Raw genomic sequence first — 21,202 nt, forward strand, 5'->3', positions numbered from 1 at the left:
CATATGTACTAGATGCTCCTGAAAATGCATGCAACATCGTGCTACTGAACTTACTGTAGAGTCAATTATTACTGCCTGCTATAGGCCATTTGTCAGGCAAACATCATGCACGGCCAACCACAATGGAACTTGCCTGAATACAAGGAAGTAGTCCAAGGTTGATTAGGTTTTTTAGTGTAGTAAACACAATAATGACTGTACCATTATACATACTAAGCTTAAGTAAATCTATTGATGTATTAAATTCCCTGAATGCCAAATTGTGTAAAGCAGCAGTATATCAGTCAGGTAAAGCTTTAGTTTGCCTGACATTTTCACTGGGGTTTAAAAAAATATATAATTGTCTTTGACTTACTGTACATTGTATTACAGCCATTAACTACATACACAAACTAATGCTACTGCACAGTGCATTGCTTCTGATGTGTCTTTCATATAAAAACTGTTCTAATATTTAATATAGCTACATAGCTAGCTCATATGTCATAATCAACAATCACAAAAGGCATATTGTTTTCATTGGTGTAATAAAACTGATATGCAGCTCGTAACCCAGATTCAAGTGCACCTTGTATCCATCCAGGAACAAGAGAAATACCATCTCCAGCAAAATACATGTTCAAGCATGGTTTTACCATAAGTGTTCGGACATTTTTGTACTGGTAAGGTTTAAGCAGTGCAAATGCTCCTTGTGCAGAAGGTTCATTACTCCATGCCTGTACTGCCCCAACCTCAAACTGTTCTTTCATTTCTGGATGAATTTCCTCCAATTGACGGACTGCTTCTTGGATTGCAATGTGTGGTGGAAGTGCAGCAAATGCAAGGGCTTCTCCTTTCCATGTATAACACATAAGGATACCTCGATCACTTTTGGGATGTGCAACTTGAGTTGGGTAATGAATCTGGCCAATAGGCATGTTGGTTTTAGTAAATCCACCTTTGATTCCTTCCTTCTCCCAAAATCTGGTTTTACATTGAAGCATTATCTTTGTAGATGGTTCTTGTGATATGTCTTCAATTGCCTTATAGATTTTGGTCAACTGTGCAGGAGGAGTAGTGTTTTCTTTGGCTACAAATTTAATGCTCCGAATGATGTACAATGGAACAGTAATGATAACAGCATCTCCATCCACTACAAATGGCCTTCCAGAGGTTGTGTAATAGCCTTTCACTGTAACCTTCCAAGTAGAAGGGTCACCATGATCTCTCACTTCATAAATGACTTCATTAACCGTTACATTAAAGGTGATCTCATTCTGTAGGTGAACTGATTTTGTTTCCTTCCAGTCATGCATTTTTTGCTTCTTGGCAAAAGCTTCTGGCAACATAGAAGTGCCACCATCGATTCGATGCATGTTATTTGACCACCATTGTCCCAGCTGGTCAAGAAGAAGCTGTACTAGACTTAGGCCAAGCTCTATAGTGTAAGTAAACACCGAGTAAGCCTTTGTTGCCTCATCTGGCCATGGAATGAGCTCATCTAATTTTTCCGATTCTGCAGCAGATAGTTGATGATCTTTATCAAGGAGCTGCAAGACACCAGCTTGTGTATTTTGTAAAAAGCTTTCCAAAGAAAACTTGCTCCAGTTCTTAATCCACAACTCCCATACAATTGCTTCTTTCCTGTTATTACCTCCAGCTGCTATCAGTCTTTTCTTGAGTTGGTTTGCCACGATGTTAGTTGTCAAAGAGTAGTAAGTATCTAATAATGTGAAAAACAATATGAAAATATAACAAAATTTATTAAGTATCCCTCTAGGGGTCTGCAAGGAGGCCACAGAAAGCCTGAAGCAGGAAGTCAAAAACTTTAAACTGAATACAAAAAATAAATAAATAATAAGAATTCCAAACCAGGTGGTGACTTGATCCACAGACTAGGCATGTGCCTGAAGGACTAAAAATCCTGGCATTTAACAAACATTGCGACTTCTCTTTTGTTGCATGGAATGCTTTACAATTTGAAATACCCCATACTTCTGGTAATATGTATGTTTACAGTCAAAAGGTATATGTTATATATCCCACTAGTCCACATAGTTACATGCAAGTAACAAGGCAACCAAGTTTTGTAAATATGCAAAACCAGCGTAATTTGTGCCACCAAAAGCTTGTACCTTAGGCTAGAGTATCCGAACACTGCTTTCTATTTGGTTAATACCTAAACTCAACCCCCCCACCCCCCAACTGGTATGTGTTTCACATTCATAGCTAAGTTTGGCAAGTTACTGTTGAGTTTGGCAAACTATTAATTATATTTCAGAGGGATCAGTCTCACATATCAATGGTTTAAGGCCAGTTTTCATTCTCAAACAGCTATGTTCACAGCTTTGCGCACCTCTGGTGCAAAGTAAAAGTCCACAATCAAACTCCCAAATCGGTCTTTTCATAGCTCAAACATGTGTCACAGCTCAGAAAATGGCAAATTTGTAAACCTCTTTCAGGAGATGTCTCAGAAGTTTGATAAACTAAAAAAAGGAAGTCGACGCTCTGGGGAAACAAGTTGACAAATTTCGCGTCCATTCTCGTAGCAGAACAACTCACCATCGTTTAGAATAGAAAGACTCACCGTCGTTTTCATAGCAGAACAACTCACCATCATTCTCATAGCAGAACAACTCACCATCATTCTTAGAACAGAACAACTCACCATCGTTCTCGGAGCAGAGAAATTCATTGTCGTTCTTGGAGCAGAACAACTTACCACTATTCTCGGAACAGAACATCTCGCCACCGTTCTCAGAGCAAAACAATTCCCCATCGTTCTCACAGTAGCTAGAACAACCCACCATCATTCTCAGAGTAGAACAACCCACCATCATTCTTGGAGTAAAACAACTCCCCTCATTCTCACAGTAGCTAGAACAATCCACCATCGTTCTCGGAGTAGAACAACCCAATCGGAGCAGAACAACCCACTATCACCATTCTTGGAGTAGAACAACTAGCCCCAGTTCTTGGAGTGGAAGAACTCGGCTACAGGGCTAGTTTGGGCATGGTGAAAGTTGGGTGAAGGTTGGATGTTATCTCTACCCTTGGTGGCATCTGCCTTGGGTAGTCAGCATTCCCAGAAGCATTGGGAACCATGGTTGTATCTTTCAGACAGGTAGGATTACATCTGATTGTTGTGACTGAACCTGAGCTAGAACTCTGCCTATCAGGTTCCATGGTGGGTTGGTGTATGCTTTCAGTCCCTTCCAAGACTGGAGGAATGCGTCTGTTACCATAGCAGATGGATCTGGCCGCCAGCTGAAGTAGAGTGGGCACTGAGACATCAGCCTCGTGGAAAACAAGTGTTATCTCCAGAGGCCCATACAGATGGTTTATTTGCTGGTTTATTTGCTGGTTTATTTGCTGAAAGATTACAGGATTCAGTTTCCATTCTGTCCTGTCTGTCATTTTCCAAGACTCTGCATCGGCTATTGCATTTTGTGTCCCTGGTAAATGTTGGGCTGTGATGAGGTGACGACAGAACAATGGGGATTGGGGAATGACACAGCTTGTTGCATTTATCATGCCCACCATCAAGCCAAAGAACAGGCCGTTGTAGTTCCCAACCTTGCTACTTTGCAGGCCTCCACCCGTATACACTTATCATTCATGTGGGGGGAAGTGTAGCTCTATTTCCATGGAGTCCACAGTTAGACTTAGGAATTCCAGGGTTTGAGCTGGGTTCATAACCGATTTCTTCCTGCTGATTATGAACCCCACATTTTCCAACAGATATGTCACCCCTGCCAGGTGATTGTGAATCATTTCTCTTGACTCCGCGAGCAATAGTATGTCATCCATTTAGGCTATTAGCCTTACCCCCTTCTGTCTTAGCAGCGCTATGGCTGGTTTGAGGATTTTGGTGAATACCCATGCGGCTGAACAGAGTTCGAAGGGAGACAGGTGAACTGATAAACTCTCCCTTGGAATATAGATTTCAGGTACTTTCTGTACTGATGGTGATGGGTATTGTGAAGAAGACATCCTTTAGGTCGACCTTGGCTAACCAGTGCCCTGGCTGCAAGAGGTCTTTCAACTTGTGGATCCCCTCTGATGGTTGTACCTCCCCTATAGCTTGTTTCTGTGACAGCTCTGTGATCTCCTCCGTGATCAATTGGAGCTGGTCTGCTGAGAATTGAGGGGGAAGTGGGGACTGCTTCTGTTATGATTTGGTCCAGAAGTATATTTTGTAGCCCTGTACGGTGAATTATGGCCTGCCAATTGTACAGGTGGTGTGTCAGTCTTCCAGATAGTGGTTTGGTTGGAATTTGGAGTGTCTGAATGCCCTGGTGGATAATATGATGTTTCAACATACAACTCTGTATTGTAGTTGGCCTCCTCTCTGGGGGCCTTGATTCTAGTAGCTCCCCCCCTGCTGTTGGGGGAGACATTTGGAAAGGGCATCTCAGGTGCTCCTCTGCTCTGGAAGCGGTGGCGAGTTGTTCTACTCCGAGAACGATGGTAAGTTATTCTACTCAGAGAACGGTGATGGTCATCTCGGGAAGGAATACCAAGACCAGCAACTTTCAGAAGAGGCTACAGCACTCCTCAACTCATGGAGGACAAAACCAAACAATCATATGACTCCTGTTAGGGAAATGGCAAAGCTGGTGTTCTCAACGGAGCTTTGATCCCTTTTCTGAACCTGTGGAAAATGTAGCAAACTTCCTTGCACACCGCTACGAGGAAAGCTACTGGTACAGCTCAATTAATGCCTACGGATCAGCAATTTCATCAGTGCATGAGCAAGTTGATGGTGATAACATTGGCCAACACCTGGTCATTATTTAGGCTAATCAAGGATATATTCAACGTCAGACCACCACTGCCACGATATACCAGTACCTGGAATGTCCAAACAGTTCTAAATTAGAGAATCTCTGGCAGACAACAAGATACCACTAAAGCATTAGTCTTACGCTTGCCATGCTATAGCCCTTACTCACCCTTCAGGTTGACAGACTTGTCTCAGCTAGACATATCGAGACGAGTTTACAAATCAGACAGAGTCTGTTTTTTCCCTGGTAGCCTAACCAAGCAATCCAGGCACGGCTCACAGATAGCCAACTTTTCTTCCCTCATTTCCAAGCAATCTGGCACTATGCCCTGTCTCAGCTCTTCAAGCTTATGAGAAAAGAACTGAACCTATTCATAAACAAGAAACCAGACTACTACTAGCTACTATCAAATCATACAAACCAATCTCCTCCAGATCAGTTGCCCACTGTCTCAAGCCAATGCTAGAACAATTGGGTATTGATACAAATTTTCAATGCGCACTCAGTTAGAGGTGCCTCATCATCAAAAGCTGGGCATAATGTGGGCATAATCACAAAATGACAACTTGAAGGCAGCCAACTGGTCCTCAGAATCAGTATTTCAAAGGTTTTATAATAAACCATCAGAGGACTCAGTCTACGGTAGAGCGGTGCTCTCATCTGGCTGCAGCTACAAACCTCATTACTGATATGTGAGACTGAGCCCTTTGAAATATAATTTAGAATTGTATGAAGAGGGTGAGGTCGAGCATATCAATGGTCCCACCCACCCACCCTATTTTGTAGCATGATCAAGCTACTCAAAGACCGATTTGGGGGTTCGATTGTGGCTTTTTACTTTGCACCAGAGGTGCACAAAGCTGTGAGCATAGCTGTTTGAGAATGAAAACTGGCCATACACCATTGATATTCTCGACCTCACCCTCTTCATACAATTCTAAATAGCTTGCGACCACTTCATGGTCTGAGCCATTATTAAGGATGATTAGCAAGATTTGACTGCACATTGCTACATGTACCTATGTCATGAATCTTATATTTTTCCTTTGCTCCAGTATCACGAATTCTTTTATCCCATCCTGGCCAGTAGTGATTAAAATTTGTTTCCGGATGGCTGTTCCAATCTGTAATTAAAAAATTACAAACATTTTTTAAAGCACATAAGTTTTGATACAATGTATGATTAAACAACCTTCAGATACAAGTATAAGGAAAAATTAGGAATTTTAAACTAGAGTAGGAATCAACTGGAATGTAGTACACCAATAAAAAGTATTGAAACAAGCTTGAGTTGGTATACGTATTATGACAGCAAATTACTGTAACCCCAGAAGAAGTGAATATCCATACTGTGCTGTGGGATATTCACTTCTTTTTGTGTTACAGTAATTTGCTGTCATATTATACCAACTCAAGCTTTTTAATTGGTATACTATATTCTAGTCGATCCCTACTCTAGTTTAAAATTCCTAATTTTTCCTTACACTTGTTTCTGTTCCTATTATAGAACTGGTGATCAATCTACGTAATTAGTTTGTTTCATAAAGATGATTTGATGTAGCTATGGGAAGTCAATCAAAGAAGACGCCATCAATTTTTTTTGTAGAACATAAACTGTAATTTTGCACATAGATTGGCATACTTATATTCTATAACTGATTTAATTGATTTGTACGTCTTATATGGTTTAAGACAAGTGTACAGGAAATAAATAAGTGACCTAGATGCAGGAGTACCAAGCTTTAAAGCAGCTGGAACCCTGGCAAGGCAAATGCATACACACACACATATAAGAAACAAAACACACATATACATCAATTATTATATTAAATTAATTAGATCTGACAGATCCCACAGATCTGAGGAGTGAGCACAGAAAATTCTGTCAGTATGAGCAGAATATTGCAATTCTGGCAGCTTGATCAAACAATGGCTTAATGGTAACTTGCATGCATGAGATAGGATGGTCAGCGTAGCAGGTGTATGCCCTGAGTAATCAATCTCAATTATAACAAGCTGGGCATACAGGTCAATACATCAGTGTTCATAGAATGAGTACAAAGAACTTACAGTAAAGCAGTGCAAAATGGTGCCAACTAATCAGCACATCTCTGTTCTACTTTGCTAAGAATGAGTTTTTACCTACCATGAAACAGTTAGTTGAACTCAGACACATGAGCATATGCCTGTTCTACTTTGCTAAGAAAAAGTTTTTATCCATCTGTTGTCTGGAACAGTCAGTTGAACTCAAACACACGAGAAACAAACAATTACAGGGGCATGTAGCTAGAAATTTTAAATAGGTGAAGCAGACCTTGCAATGCTTACGAATGATGCATGCACTCTAGTGTGTATGTACACTCAGCATGTGTAGCATGTTCCAGGTAGAGGGCCTGGTGGCATGTCCCCCTGGAAATTTCTAAAAATCAAGAGATCTGGAGGTCATAGGGTAATTGCGAAGAATGTATTTTATGCATTTAGCAATAGCTCAGACCTTGGCTCAGAAGTATGAGCATGGTAAAATATAGGATACGAAACATGTCAATCCAGGGGGTCTGGGGTATATGCTCCCCTAGGAAAGGTAGACTATCTGAGATAGATTGTGAAAGCAATTTAAGTGGTTTATCAAAACAGTTACAGTAAAATTTTGCTTGACTGTTGTATTAGGGTGAATGCTCTATTAGGGTCCTTGATCGTCTTGCTTGATCGGGTTTTGTAAATCTCAATAACCCACCTGGAGCTGTCTCTCTTACTGATGTATACAGTAAGTTAAAATAAACAGCATATAAACTTCCTTAATACAAGCTTTCAATGCATATGTAGTTCTCAGTTCAGTCACCAGTAAATTTGGTGAGGCAACTACCTACCTGTCTACATTGTAGCTACTCTTCTAAATTAACAGTGTTCATAAAATGAACACCTTAGTACAACTTACACGGGCAGCAAAGCAGCTCATTAATGACAAACACAAGCGATTAATCTGTGCCAACTACTCAGCACGTGTCTGTTCTACTTTGCTAGAAATGAGTCTTATCCTCCACCCGTCGTCTGTAGCAGTCAGTTGAACACAAACACATGAGAAACAAACAATTAATAGTGTTCATAAAATGAAATACCTAAGTAAAAAGAACGTACACAGCAAAGCAGTGCACTAAGAAAAGCAAGCGATTCTAAACCGTGCCAACTAATCAGCACGTGTCTGTTCTACTTTGCTAAGAGTGAGTTCTTATTCTCCACCCATCCCCTGGAACAATCAGTTCAACTTAAACACACAAGAAACAAACCATACCTGTAGATAATGGGGTGTCTATTACCTATGAACAAACTGGCATACCGGCAGGCACAGAAAGTCCAGCAGCGCATACTAAATAAATTATTAGCTCTAATGCACTATCATGAATAAATAAATAAACACTTTGCGTTGTCAGTGAAAAGAACTGGGTACAAAGGAAAGTCCACGATGCGTGCATTGTACATACTGCGGTTGGTGAAAAGGCACACTTCAGGATGAAGCGACATCGGACAGTGAAGAAAGCAAGCCCTTGGCTGAAGGCATCAGTTACCCAGAACAAAATTCTGTTAAATAGAATTTTTTTTTAATTCCATAGAAACTTTATGGAAGGGTTTTGGGTTAATCTGAAGACATTTTTGGGCTTGGCTGTGCCTAACCAATACCGCCAAATTGTTGTGAAGGGAAATTGAGGCTGGTTTTAGGGTGATATTTTGGGCTGGAAAAGCCCAGTTCTGCACGATCCCTTATGATCATGAACTTACTAGTACTAGGAAAACAAAAAATTGCAAACAGAATAGGGATCAATAGTTGTGATCATAAAAAAACTGCATAAACAAGAAGTAATAGGGATCACTGAAGTGATAATGTAAACCACATATTTTGTCTCAACAGACAAGTCAAAAAAGGGATTGTGGTTTACATTACCACCTCAGTGATCCCTGTTAGCTACTTCTTTTTTATACAGCTTTTTCACAACTAATGATTCCTATTCTTCTGTTCAAATCTACAATTTTTTTGTTGCTGAATTTTTTAATGTCCATGTGCAGTACCAAAACAGATTGTAGCATGTGCCTGCAGGTAGATTATATTCTTACATTAGGACCCTGTCAATCTGCGACATCAAAAAATGACACAGCAAAATTTCCTTTTAGTAGATATAGCTAAATCCTTGCCATAGTTTACTAGTAATAGAAGAGTTGCAAAAAGTATGTTACACAAAGTAATGTGCTTGACTTCAAGTAAAGTGCTTACACTCCACTTTGGTGACGATGAGGAAAGTGAAGTACAGTCTGTACTTTAAAATTTTAGTATTCAGAATTGGATTTCAGTGAGTAGCATTTATATAAGACTAACACGTCTCGATGAATTTTATAGTTCCATGCATTGCTACAAGTGGTGTTTTGAAGAATTGCTTCTATGGCTTTGTGAGCCATAGAAATTTTAGCCTTGATTAAGGGATCACAGGGAAAAAAAAGTGGGAGGTCGCCTACATCTGCAGATATAGAAGTGGAGTAGTGGACATTTAATCCCTTATTAAGTCATATGGGATATAGACTGAAGTAGGGATTATATGTCCACTTATATACCTGCAGGTGTAGGTAACCTTCCTATTCAGTACCTCTTTTTTTTTCCCTGTGATCCCTTAGGCCCGGGGCACATACAACTAAGTACAACCACCAATGGGGCAATCTACAAATGGGGCATGTACAACAGTGCATGAACAGCACAGTGTGTGTGGATGAAAAAGATGCACATACAGTAAACATAAGTGATATATGCAATTACAATCGTGAGGGCCTGCTACTACGTATCATGTTATTGAATACCCGACCACATAATGCATTGTCACCGCCTCTCCTGCATGATTCTCACAAGTTGAGGTGCAAGTGCATGCTATGGTATTGAATTTATGCCTGCTAGCACTGAAGCTTATACATACATAAACAGTCCTAAAGTTATAATGTTTGAGGATGAATCAGGGTACTGGATTAAGACATGCATGGCTGCTGGAAGTTTCCAAGAGCAGACATCGATGATAAAAGAAGCAGGGTATTTCACTAGAAACTGTTCACTTAGTTGTTTTTTCCGATATGAGCTGGGCCATATGTCCTAAAATGATAACGTGATATATTACAAGATGAAATTACATTTAGCTACAGTGGTATGGCAATGGCACAGTAATAAGAGATAGCCAATACAGGAGATACAATGCAGGTGATACACAATACTGTATGCAAGCCAATAAAGGGAGACAGCCAAGCCATCCATAAGCCAGGAGAAGGCAAAATGTAAAACATACCATGCTCTTTACAATACACTTATAAACACTAGAGGTAGCCAAGCCAACTAGAGCCTAGCAAGCCAGGTGTAAGTACAAAATAATGCAAACAAACATACCGCTATTTATCTTTTTTCCTGGTCTTGTGCAGCTGGCATGGTGAACTTCGTTTTGGGTGTAGCCGCCTTAATTACTTTCCTTTACATGGAGCGCATCCACTGGCAGCTGGCATGATGACTTGAGACTTGGTGTGCCAGCTGGCAACAATTCCAAAAACAAATGATCAGTAGTTTGTTCGTCTAAATCGCTGTTTGAATCCGCCTGGTCGATTAACTGCATTGTAGTGGGCGTCACGTGCTAGCTGTTTTGATCAGCATTAAATAGAATAGTTGTACGGTTTCTATCACCTTCACGAAAACACCTGCCCATTATACGATTGTCCCTTCGTTCAACATGGATTCTATTCCCGGTGAGTGCAAAGCCTTAGGCTTTGTAGTTTTCTCAAACATAGGCTTTGTAGTTTTCTCAAACATTATTTTTATATTATTTATTCGTTCATTATTATTATTTATGACGTAATTTTAACCGCATTTCATATTATTCTTAGTACTTGGTTGTATAATTATACAGTAGGAAAGTAGTTTTAAACATTTTCAAGCTTTCAAAAATAGCCCCAAATCCCCATCTTCTTGTTTCGTGTGTCTACAGCCTAAAGAAAGCAGAATTCAGCAGTAAAAAATAATTGTGTGTGTTTTAAAATATTCCTACTCAGGTCTGTGTTGTACAGTGGTCCCTCAATTATCCGGCCATTGATTATCTGAATTTTTGATTATCCGAACTATGGAGATGATGTTCTATTACAGTATTTTGTCTAAAGTGTGTGTTCTATTAGAGTATTTGTACAGGACTCTGTATATAAATGAATGGGATTCTATTATCTGAACTTTTTGATTATCTGAACATCCTGAAGGCTCAATGAGTTCGGATAATTGAGGGACCACTGTATTAAGGACTTTGTTTTCTAAAGCATTTGCAAGATGTAGAGCACGAGTTACAGTATGTTCAGTGTGCGAAATAATTTTTCAGATGTGTCCTGTCGTACTGTCAGGGCATTGTGAAATTTGAGTGGACATCAAGCAATTTGACTGGACATTTTAACTTTTATTGTTTCTCCTTTCCTGTGTTTCTACCACTTGTATGTTTGTTTCAAACATTGGGGCCTGCACCAATGTACTGTAGAGCTGATTACTTGTCAAACACCCATTGATACTGATAGTACAGCATTTTAAGGAGTAGCTACTGGCCACATGAAAGGGCTTCTATTAAATCAATTGGGCCTTTGTAGGAACAAGTCATAAGGACTTCAGTCAAGGCCTTCTGCTTGCCTTGGAATGATATAGCTACCCTGTATCAAACTTAGCTTAGGCTTTGAATATATAGTGGCTCTATCTCTAATATGAACAGATGCATTGTTCATTCTTGCTTAAAATCTGGTTGTGTTGATATCATAAATACCACAAGTAAAAGTACTAATGGCAATCAGATTATAAATAAATTTTACTACTGCAGTACATGTGACTGATACAGTAGGCTGGCACAACATAGTAAACAGATAACTTGGGCATGCCTTTGTGGTCAGTACAAACATATTTCCGGACAAATTCAATTATAGGCTGACACCTGGTGTAACTGACCGGAAAGGAAATTGTCCGGTGACCGTTATTTCGCGCACTGTATGTTTTCACCAAATTTTTCTTGTACTTATTTGCTTACCTTTTTGCAACATAATTATGACTGGTGAACCTGTGCATACTACATCAAAAGAAAGAATAGTACCAAACCAATCATTTTCATCTGCTACCTAAAAGTGAAGTAACCATTCTGTTCCGTTTTCAGCTATGTTCAACCCATTACACAGCATTACAAATGAAGAACAATTCTGCTATCACGAATCAACACCTTGAGCTGTCAACTAAAAGAAATAGGACACTTAGGAGAACAAAGGTAAGTACACAATGCATGCATTCATGAATTACGAAATACCCTAAAATTATAGTATTTACAAATCCAATTATCTAGCTGAATTAATAATACTGTTACACCTGTACATGGTTGATTAATTGCCTAATTAGTTAGAATGGGAAAGTATTAACTGCGTGGCCGCCTGGTTTTTAGAAGTAGCATAACATCAACTTGTTTACTGACTGACTGATGTCTTCAGACAAACATAACTCAATAACGGCTAAGGCTTTGGGCTTGATTTTTCACTGTTAAATGCCCACTACAGTACATACAAAGCAAAGCGTATTTCGTAATTCATGAATTATTTGAAATTCTGTAATTACGTTGCTATGTGCTGCTAACAAAGCGTAACTATAACAGCAAATTACACACAGAAGTATCTTTCCGTTTGTTTTATAGTGTGTCTATTGGGTTTTCTCACACAAATTGTGTAGAGAAAGCCTTGAGGCTGCCCTTCATTTTCGTTCGCGTAAGTACTACACCGAAAAGGAAGACTGTTCACGAAGAGTTTCCATACCCGTATTTCAGGACACCTAGAAGAAACCACCAAAGAGCAAAGTTTATGTGTGTGGAAGTTTAATACATAGCTTTCAATTCTTACATCCTGGCTGCTATTTACCAGTTAAAAATTTTGCTCACATGGGTGCGTACGGACAAACATAGATAGGTAGGTACACACACACATACACGCACACACACTTGTATGAAAACAATTACAGTAAACCAGGCGCACGCTTGGTTTAAAAATTCTACTGATTAAAAATTTTGTAGCAGTCTATTGGAAGTGTTTTAGGGTCACACTAAAGACACTTCATTATACCTTACCAATATTGTTAAGGCACCATGAAGATACAGTATTGTGAAGCTAGTCTTGGGGTGATATTTTGGCCAGAAAAGTCAAAACCTTGTGATCCCTATATAGAGTACTACAGTGTATCATACTCAGTGTTGGGACAGTTACTTTTTAAATGTAATTCGTTACAAATTTACAACTGAACTATCAAACAGTACGGTAGTACTGTTTAAGTAGGAATCCCACGAAATGACATGCGCCGCCAAAAACACCACCTTTAAAAAACCAGCTTAGAAACTTCTTATGTGACGAAAATCACCTTAATGGAATAATATTAGTCCATCTAACATCAAATATAGTGTTAAAAACAAGAAAACGCTTACTGGCGGCTGGATATAGCATTTTTCAAAAAATCGTCAAAGCTTGAAATTTCGTCTCACTCACTCACTCACTCACTCACTCACTCACTCACTCACTCACTCACTCACTCACTCACTCACTCACTCACTGACCACAGTCGCAAACCTAGAGCCCAAACGAAGCAGCGCACGGTCACCATTTTATGCCACAACAACAAATCCACAGGTGGGATGTCTTTTGGACTTTTATCTTCAATCAGGCTGCTTGTCTTCTTCTTCGTCCAACGAAACCATATCGAGGTGTTAATTTTCCTAAGTAGCATGATAGATGCCACAAAATTATTTAAGGTGCTTAGACTACGCTACTGTACAGAGGTACCAGTACTCCACGATAGGTCGCAATATCACGCCCATTCTTTAATCTACGTAATATCAATCTATCGATCTAGACCACAATGACCATGCCCCTTTTACACTAGCTGTATTTATGACCACACACCTTCAAGTTAGTAGGCTGATTCGAGATACAAGATACTCTAGTCTAATAATCAATTGAAACCACACCACTTTTTGGGCAAGCACACATTCTTTGCAGGCTGACACGATATACTCTAATACAGCATTCACCCTAATAGAACAATCAACAAACTAGTATATTAAAAATTATAAATTTAAAAATGAAGTAGGAATCCAAGCAATAAAAAGTAGTGAAACAAGAGATGAACATGGTAGCTATTGCAGCATATAGCTCAGTGGAAATCCCTACTTTGGCATGCATGGTAACTATAACAAAGTAGGGATTTCCCACTGAGCTATGCTGCAATAGCTACCATGTTCATCTCTTGTTTCCATACTTTTTATTGCTTGGATTCCTACTTAATCTTTAAATTTATAATTTTAAATATATTTAGTTACAGTTACATATTACCCAATATAATAAAGCAACTATAATAATATTACATATTATACAAGTATTAGTAGGACATCGATAAATAGTACTGAAACAAGCTGGAGTAGTGCACAATTTTAAATCACAGTAAAACAATAAGAAGTGTTATATCCCTACTGTGCTCCAAGATACCATAATGGAAATGCACAGTAGGAATATGACACTTCTTATTGTTTTACTGTGATTTAATATCGTGCATTGCTCCAGCTTGTTCCAGTACTTTTTATCGATGTGCTATGGTCCCTACTCTAGTTTTATAAATTCCAAATTTTTTGAAATACTTGTTTGTTAACATTATGATTGGTGACGCATACTGCATTTGAAATGGCGCTGCGTGCCCCAGCTATATCATCTAAAAAGTGAAGTATCCATTACGCTTCGTTGTTCAACCTGTTGCACAGCAGTACAAATCAAGAGCTGTTTGAAAAACATCTCTGCAACCCACGCATACCGAAAGAAAGGGTTGGTGCCACGTGCCCCAGTTATATAAATTATTGTCTGAAAAGTGAAGTATCCATTACACTTCGTTGTTGGCTATGTTCAACCCATTACACAGCAGTATGAATCAAAAATTACTTTAAAAATACCTCTACAATCAAAGTAGCCACTATGAAAAATACGGACGATTTTTGTTATAAAGGGAAGCCATCATGTGCTACCACCAATTCGACGCTTTTCGTTGTCAGCAAAGATGAATGAGACACAAAGGAGGACACTGGTAAGTCTATGAAGAATGCATTGTACGTACTTCGGTATGCCAAAAGGCACCTCTCGGGCTGAAGCAATGTCAAACAGTGAAAAAATCAAGCCCGTAGCCTTAGCCGTTATCAAGTTACACTTGTCTGAAGGCATCAGGCAGTCAGTCAGGCAGTCAGTCAGGCAGTCAGTCAGTCAGGCAGGCAGGCAGGCAGGCAGGCAGGCAGGCAGGCAGTCAGTCAGGCAGTCAGTAGAAAATTCCATTGAATAAAAAAAAATTAAATTCTGTTGCAACTTGTTGAAAGCATTTCGGGTCGATCTGAAAGCTTGTTTGGGCTTAGCTTTACCTAACCAATACTGCCTCATCGCCATCTGGGAAAATTGAAACTGTTTTTTGGGTGATGTTATTTCGTTGGCCACGCCTACTCCAGTGGTGGAGGAAGTAGTTGATATGAGGGGGGCTGACCATGCACTACATTACCTCTGGTTTGGTAAGATGAGACCAAAAAAAAAGGTCACAACCAGCTGACAATAGCTGCCCACCTCACTAGCTAGCTCATAAACTACATAAAAATCCTTACATAGCTTGTTACACACTGCTCTAATACTGTGACTGCTTTATTAGAGTGACTGCTCCATTAGAGTATCTCGATCTTTATCTTTTCAGCCCCACTCCAAGAAGGATAATTTCAGTGTGATATCATTCTGAGGGGGGGGGCTAAGCCCCTAGCCCCCCCTTTCCGCCTATGGCCTACTAGTACCTTTGTGGTCCCTACTAACAATACTATCGTAGTGTATGATTACTTTGCGTCCACAGCCTTAAGCTGTCATGTGTGAAACTACCACTTTATCACATGACATGATTGTGTTGTTGGACAATGTGCAAATCTTGCAAGAAGCTGGTGAATAAGCTTCATTAAGTAGGCTTCGTTACTTTGTAGTGGTTAAGCATTACTCAGTGGATTACTAACGAGATTAGTAACTTTGTTACTTAGTAATAATATTATGTAATATTAGACTCGTCACAGTAACTTCATTACTTAGGTAACGCATTACATTTGCAAGTAAAGTAACTTGAGTTAAATTACCTGTATTTACAGTATATTTTGTTATATTACATTGTTGCCACAAAAGTAATAATTATTACGTAACGCGTTACTTCCAACACTGATCATGCTGCATGATTACACTGTTCAGTCTTAGTGATACTTCAGCTTTAGAAAGTTTTTAATGTCACTAAAGCCTAGAAGGCTGCTTTTAAAGTGCGTTCTATTAGAGAGTTTTGCTAGTACATCCCTATTATGTACCACTATCATGGTTCATGATATACTATACAGCTATGCACAGTAAAAGTACTACTATAGTAAGCCTGCACAACATACAAGTACACTATGCACACTGCAGGCGTGTATAAATATCCTTTCACAAATCACGGTCGTATAATAGACTGAATTTCCAACAAATGTCAAAACCACAAGAACATTGACTCACTTGCAAATTATGCATACATCAGTAACAAATTTCTTGGACTTTATTCTAGATCTGTTTGGCTTTTGTGCAGTGTTTGTGGTTTACTAATTAAAATTGTTGGGAAGGACATCAAAGGTATTAGTGAAGTATTTGGATGATTATTTTAACATAACCAGCAGCTTCCAAAAGATTACATATTTTTTGTTGGATCAACATACTGTTGTAACTACTTAAGTACATATATAATGGCATAGATCGACATCTGTCTGGTAGGGGATGCAGTATATATGATATTGATCTTGGCCCATAGTAAGTTCACATTCATCAAAGACTTGGAAAGCTATAAAGGATCCACAAACTTTGTAGAAACCATAAATAATAAATCAAGTGTGCACAATTACTATACATAAGCCACTGAAAACCTGGAATTAAAAGCACCACGACTGAGCACTGATCATGAGGAGCCCTCATTTAGCTCGTACTAGGGATTACATGATAGGAGAAACAGCAAAAACATTTATAGTTCATTACATCTGGGGGATTTTGAATCAGTGCTGGTGGATATTTATAGTGTAGCTAATTTACCTGAAATCTTAATTTTCTTGTCACCGTAGAACTTTAACTAAGTATTGTCATCTTCATTGTTGAAAGGCAATGTCTTCAAGCTGAATTCAGTTGTGACATAGTAGTCAGTAAGATAGTGAATCTTTTCTTTACTTTCTACTGTATCAGGTAGCCGCATTGCTCCACCTATTTATAGAAGTTATTGTGATATCTGAACATTAGAACAAGTTAAAGAGCTTTATATCACAGCAGGAATAGAATATCTTAGTCATTAACACTGAGTCTGAGGATGAGTGTTGTATAACCTAATGTAAAAGATTATAGCGTTTTGATGTATATGGCTAAACTTGCCACATTAAAGATAACCCAAGTATGTCATATTTGGCCTTTAATTAATTTTGCTGCATACGCTGTTTGGAATACATGCTTTTTTGTGTACATACATACCATCAGCATAGCAATGCTTTGCAAAACCCTCTTTTTCTCTAAATGTTTTTACTCGTCCACCTAATCTAGTTTGTGTTTCCAAGATCTCAACATCATGGCCAACTTTGGATAACTCATAACCAGCTGACAGGCCTGCCATCCCAGACCCAACAATGATGACTTTTTTTTGATTTTTGGTTGATGTAAATTTGTCCGTCTTGTGATCATCATCTGGCTTAAGCATTTTCTTGTAAGCATAGTTGAGACCAAATTGAGCAATATCCATTAGCAGTGGCTTCAGCAAGTCACTTTGTTGAACTCTAACTTTATCAAGGTCTATATCATCTGGCTTGCTAATGTTTGATCCAAGCTGCAATTCAGGTAATGGGTAGCTACCCAAGCCACCAGTAATCCAGTTAATTACTTTGCTGGTTTCGTCCTCTTTTTGCTCTGTTGCCATTATCAGCTATATTTCAGTAGTTGGCTAGTTGGTACAGGGTAATTTACCTGTATACACACACAGCGAGACACACAGCAAGGGGGTAACACCTAGGCACGCGCTGAAGTTCGCCAAAATTTCACCTTGATCTGTGATTTTTAAACCGTTTTATCAGTGCTTGACGCTCGGTGCTTGACTTGTGACCAAGCTGCAAAGTTGTGACCGCTTGCTTTATTCCCTGTTATCCAATGCGCTTGTAACTTAATATAATAATTTCTTGCTGCGTGCTACTAACAACTGTGGAAGAAACATTATTACAATCACAACGAAATATCTGCTGGAACTTTGTAACAGTCTTGTGAGTTGCGTATCAAACCTAACAACAACTTATTCTAACTCTCCTATCTGGCTGGTTAACATTGATTGGGTTAATGGTTGTACAGATGGTGCTGCATACCCCCTGCTGTATGTGACACTATGATTAATTTTGTGCAGGAATATGGCTTCTCGCAAGTAGTCGATTTCCCTACCAGAAGACGCAATACTCTAGATGTGTTCATTACCAACAGACCATCCCTTATACACAGTTGCAATCCTGTTGCAGGCATTAGTGACCATGCAAGGCTGGAGGAGACGGTCCGGTTGGTCAGGCCTGAGCCGGACCAATAATCTGGAGTTGAACCAACTAGCTGACCAGCTCGAGCTACATTACTCTCATGCAATCTTTGGACGATCACATTTACATGTAGCTTTTTACAGGTTATTGAAAATGCATGACACGAGTAGTTACCTAGTTTCTCAGCCTAACTAAAGCACAGAACTACACGTATAGTACCTCCAATTACCTTACAGTACAGCATAGCATTCGTATCATTTTGTACAGAAATGATTGTGGGTTCTACGAACAATATCACGTGTGCTGACAGTTGGCATTTATCACGTGTAAGGCTGGTGCCTTCTTTGATTCTAAACCAGCACACTTATATCGCAATTCATAAAATAATTATTAGCATTTCTTGGCTTGTCTCTCTTGGCTTCTTTTACTGGGCAGTGACAAACCAGATGACTCATTCCGCGGCAAGAAGCTGTACACCCATACATTACTAGTCTGGCGGCGCCCGCCTCTATGCGAAGGGGCGGGCACCGCCATAGATAGTATATATATAATATCTATGCTAATACATTACATGGTGGCCACCTAGTCTGGATGAGATGTTGAGTACAAATCACTCGTCTTCAACTACCCACTCGTCCCGCCTGAGCAAACTCCCACATCGCGCCATTTTCGAATGCTCGTTGTTATGAACCGTACGCGTATTTTGCTCCATACGCGTATGGGACAGTTCTCCTCTCTATTTTAGCTACCTGGGCTTGATGGACTGCCATCCCCAGCTCGCATAGGCGGCGGAAAGGGGGGGCTTAGCCCCCTCAGAATGATATCACCGAAATTATCCTTCTTGGAGTGGGGCTGAAAACCGTGATAAAGATCGAGATACTCTAATAGAGCAGTCGCTCTAATAAAGCAATGAGTATGTAACGAGCTATGTAAGCCGGAATTTTATGTAGTTTATCAGCTATAAATGCGTAGCTAGCTGGTGAAGTGGAAAGCTCAGTATTGTCAGTTGGTTGACCTTTTTTTTGTTTTTGGTCTTACCTTATCAAACCAGAGATAAGTCTGGGTCAGCCCAACCCCCCCTCATATCAACTACTTCCTCCGTACCTGCCAGCTCACCCCAGCCGCATGTGATTTAAAGATGGCACGTGTATACAGTATTAGTTATACTGACCCTGTCAGGGGCAATTGTGAGGTTTCCAGAAACTGAAATATTAATTGTTGCAAAAAAAATTGAGATGCCTTAAAACTAAAATAGATGTTGCAAACTCAGTGGCTGATCTAGGATTTTTGTAAGGGGTTTCTGAAATAATAATGGAAACAAATAAAAGTTCTGAGGAAACCCAGCTAGAAAATTGTAAAAGTTTTGAGATTCTAAAAGATTTTAGGCTACCTTAACTACTGAGCACTTAACTAATCTGTGGCAATGGCTCAAATCTTACTTAAAGTTAGGTTAGGTAATCCCAAGGCTGCAGCACATGTTGCTGTCAGACATTCAGTGCTGGTCACTGTAAAGCACCAATAACAATAAATACTTTAGGTTTAAGGAAGAAAATCCATCCCTCCTGGAGGAGACTGAGTGTGGCCCCAACTAGACATTGGGTGACCTGCAGTTCGAATCCTGGGGTTGGAGGGATTTTTTTCCTTACTTTGGCCCCTTTTCTGTTACACTTTTTCAGCTATAAGTCACCAAGTCTATGTCCTTGAAATTAGGTTATAGGTAATCCCAAGGCTGAAGCACATGTTGCTGTCAGACCTTCAGTGCTGGTCACTGTAAAGCACTAATAACAATAACAATAAAGTACCAATCTCAGTGTGTCAAAATGCTGTGCAATGTTCTCTCAGGAGTACCACAAGGTAGTATCCGAGGGGCCACCATTATTATCAATGACTTTTCAGAGAGTATTTGCTCTTCAATTCCTTTTCTGTTTGCTGATGATACTAAATGACTGCAGATTATCAATTCATATAAACCAAGGACTTAACATCATCTCACTCTGGAGCTGCAACACTATTATTCTTTACAACGAAGCTGAATTTAGCTATTCATGTACAATTCTAGGCCAAGAGCTTCAACTCTCCAAACAAAACATTGCACAAAGAAGACCTCAGTATTACTTTTACTGACAATCTGCAATTAATGGTCAGAGCACTATAGCTATGAAATCATTGCAGGAAAAGCCTAACAACCCTGGGACTTCTCCATTGTACTTTTAGAGACAAACACTATCCTAGTGAAAAACAATTATATGTTTTCTTAGTCAGATCTCAGTTGCTCTATTGTTCTCAACTATATGGAGTCCACAGTTAATCAAGGACATATACCCACATTGGAATGCATTCAATGCAAGGCAATGAAATTCATATTAAATCTTTTTATCTATGATTTTAAAAACTCAACTTGAGCAGCTACAATTGCTACCACTAATGTACATATACTACTACACATTATGAACTCAATGACTAATGTTTCAGTAAAGTTCCCTAAACAGCTATCTGATCATTAACATTCATTAGCAGTAAGCTAATGAAAATAGCAGTAAGGTACAGGTATACTAGATCTGGAAACTCTTGCAAGTTACTGTAGTTCATTCCAGTTCACCTTCCATACATCAGCACTTCTATTTCAGCGGAATTGTCAGACTGTGGAACCATCTCAGGGCGGATCTAGGATTTTTTGAAAGGGGGGCTAAGCCAGACAGGGACATGACAGCCAGACATTAGATGATACCAAGCCTTCTCACAGGGATATATATAAGGGGTATTTTAATGCAGAGACCAAGTGATAAGATTCATCTAGTATCCATAGCTGTT

The 21,202-nt window shown here is 39.4% G+C and overlaps 1 pseudogene; it reads right to left on the reverse strand.

The window, feature by feature from the left end:
• Positions 1-312: 312 nt before the first annotated feature.
• The window catches only part of LOC136253701 (L-amino acid oxidase-like), a 45,805-nt pseudogene continuing 24,915 nt past the window's right edge, over positions 313-21,202 (reverse strand).

Source organism: Dysidea avara, chromosome 4 (assembly GCF_963678975.1).
Source record: "Dysidea avara chromosome 4, odDysAvar1.4, whole genome shotgun sequence".
Classification (NCBI taxonomy): Eukaryota; Metazoa; Porifera; class Demospongiae; order Dictyoceratida; family Dysideidae; genus Dysidea; species Dysidea avara.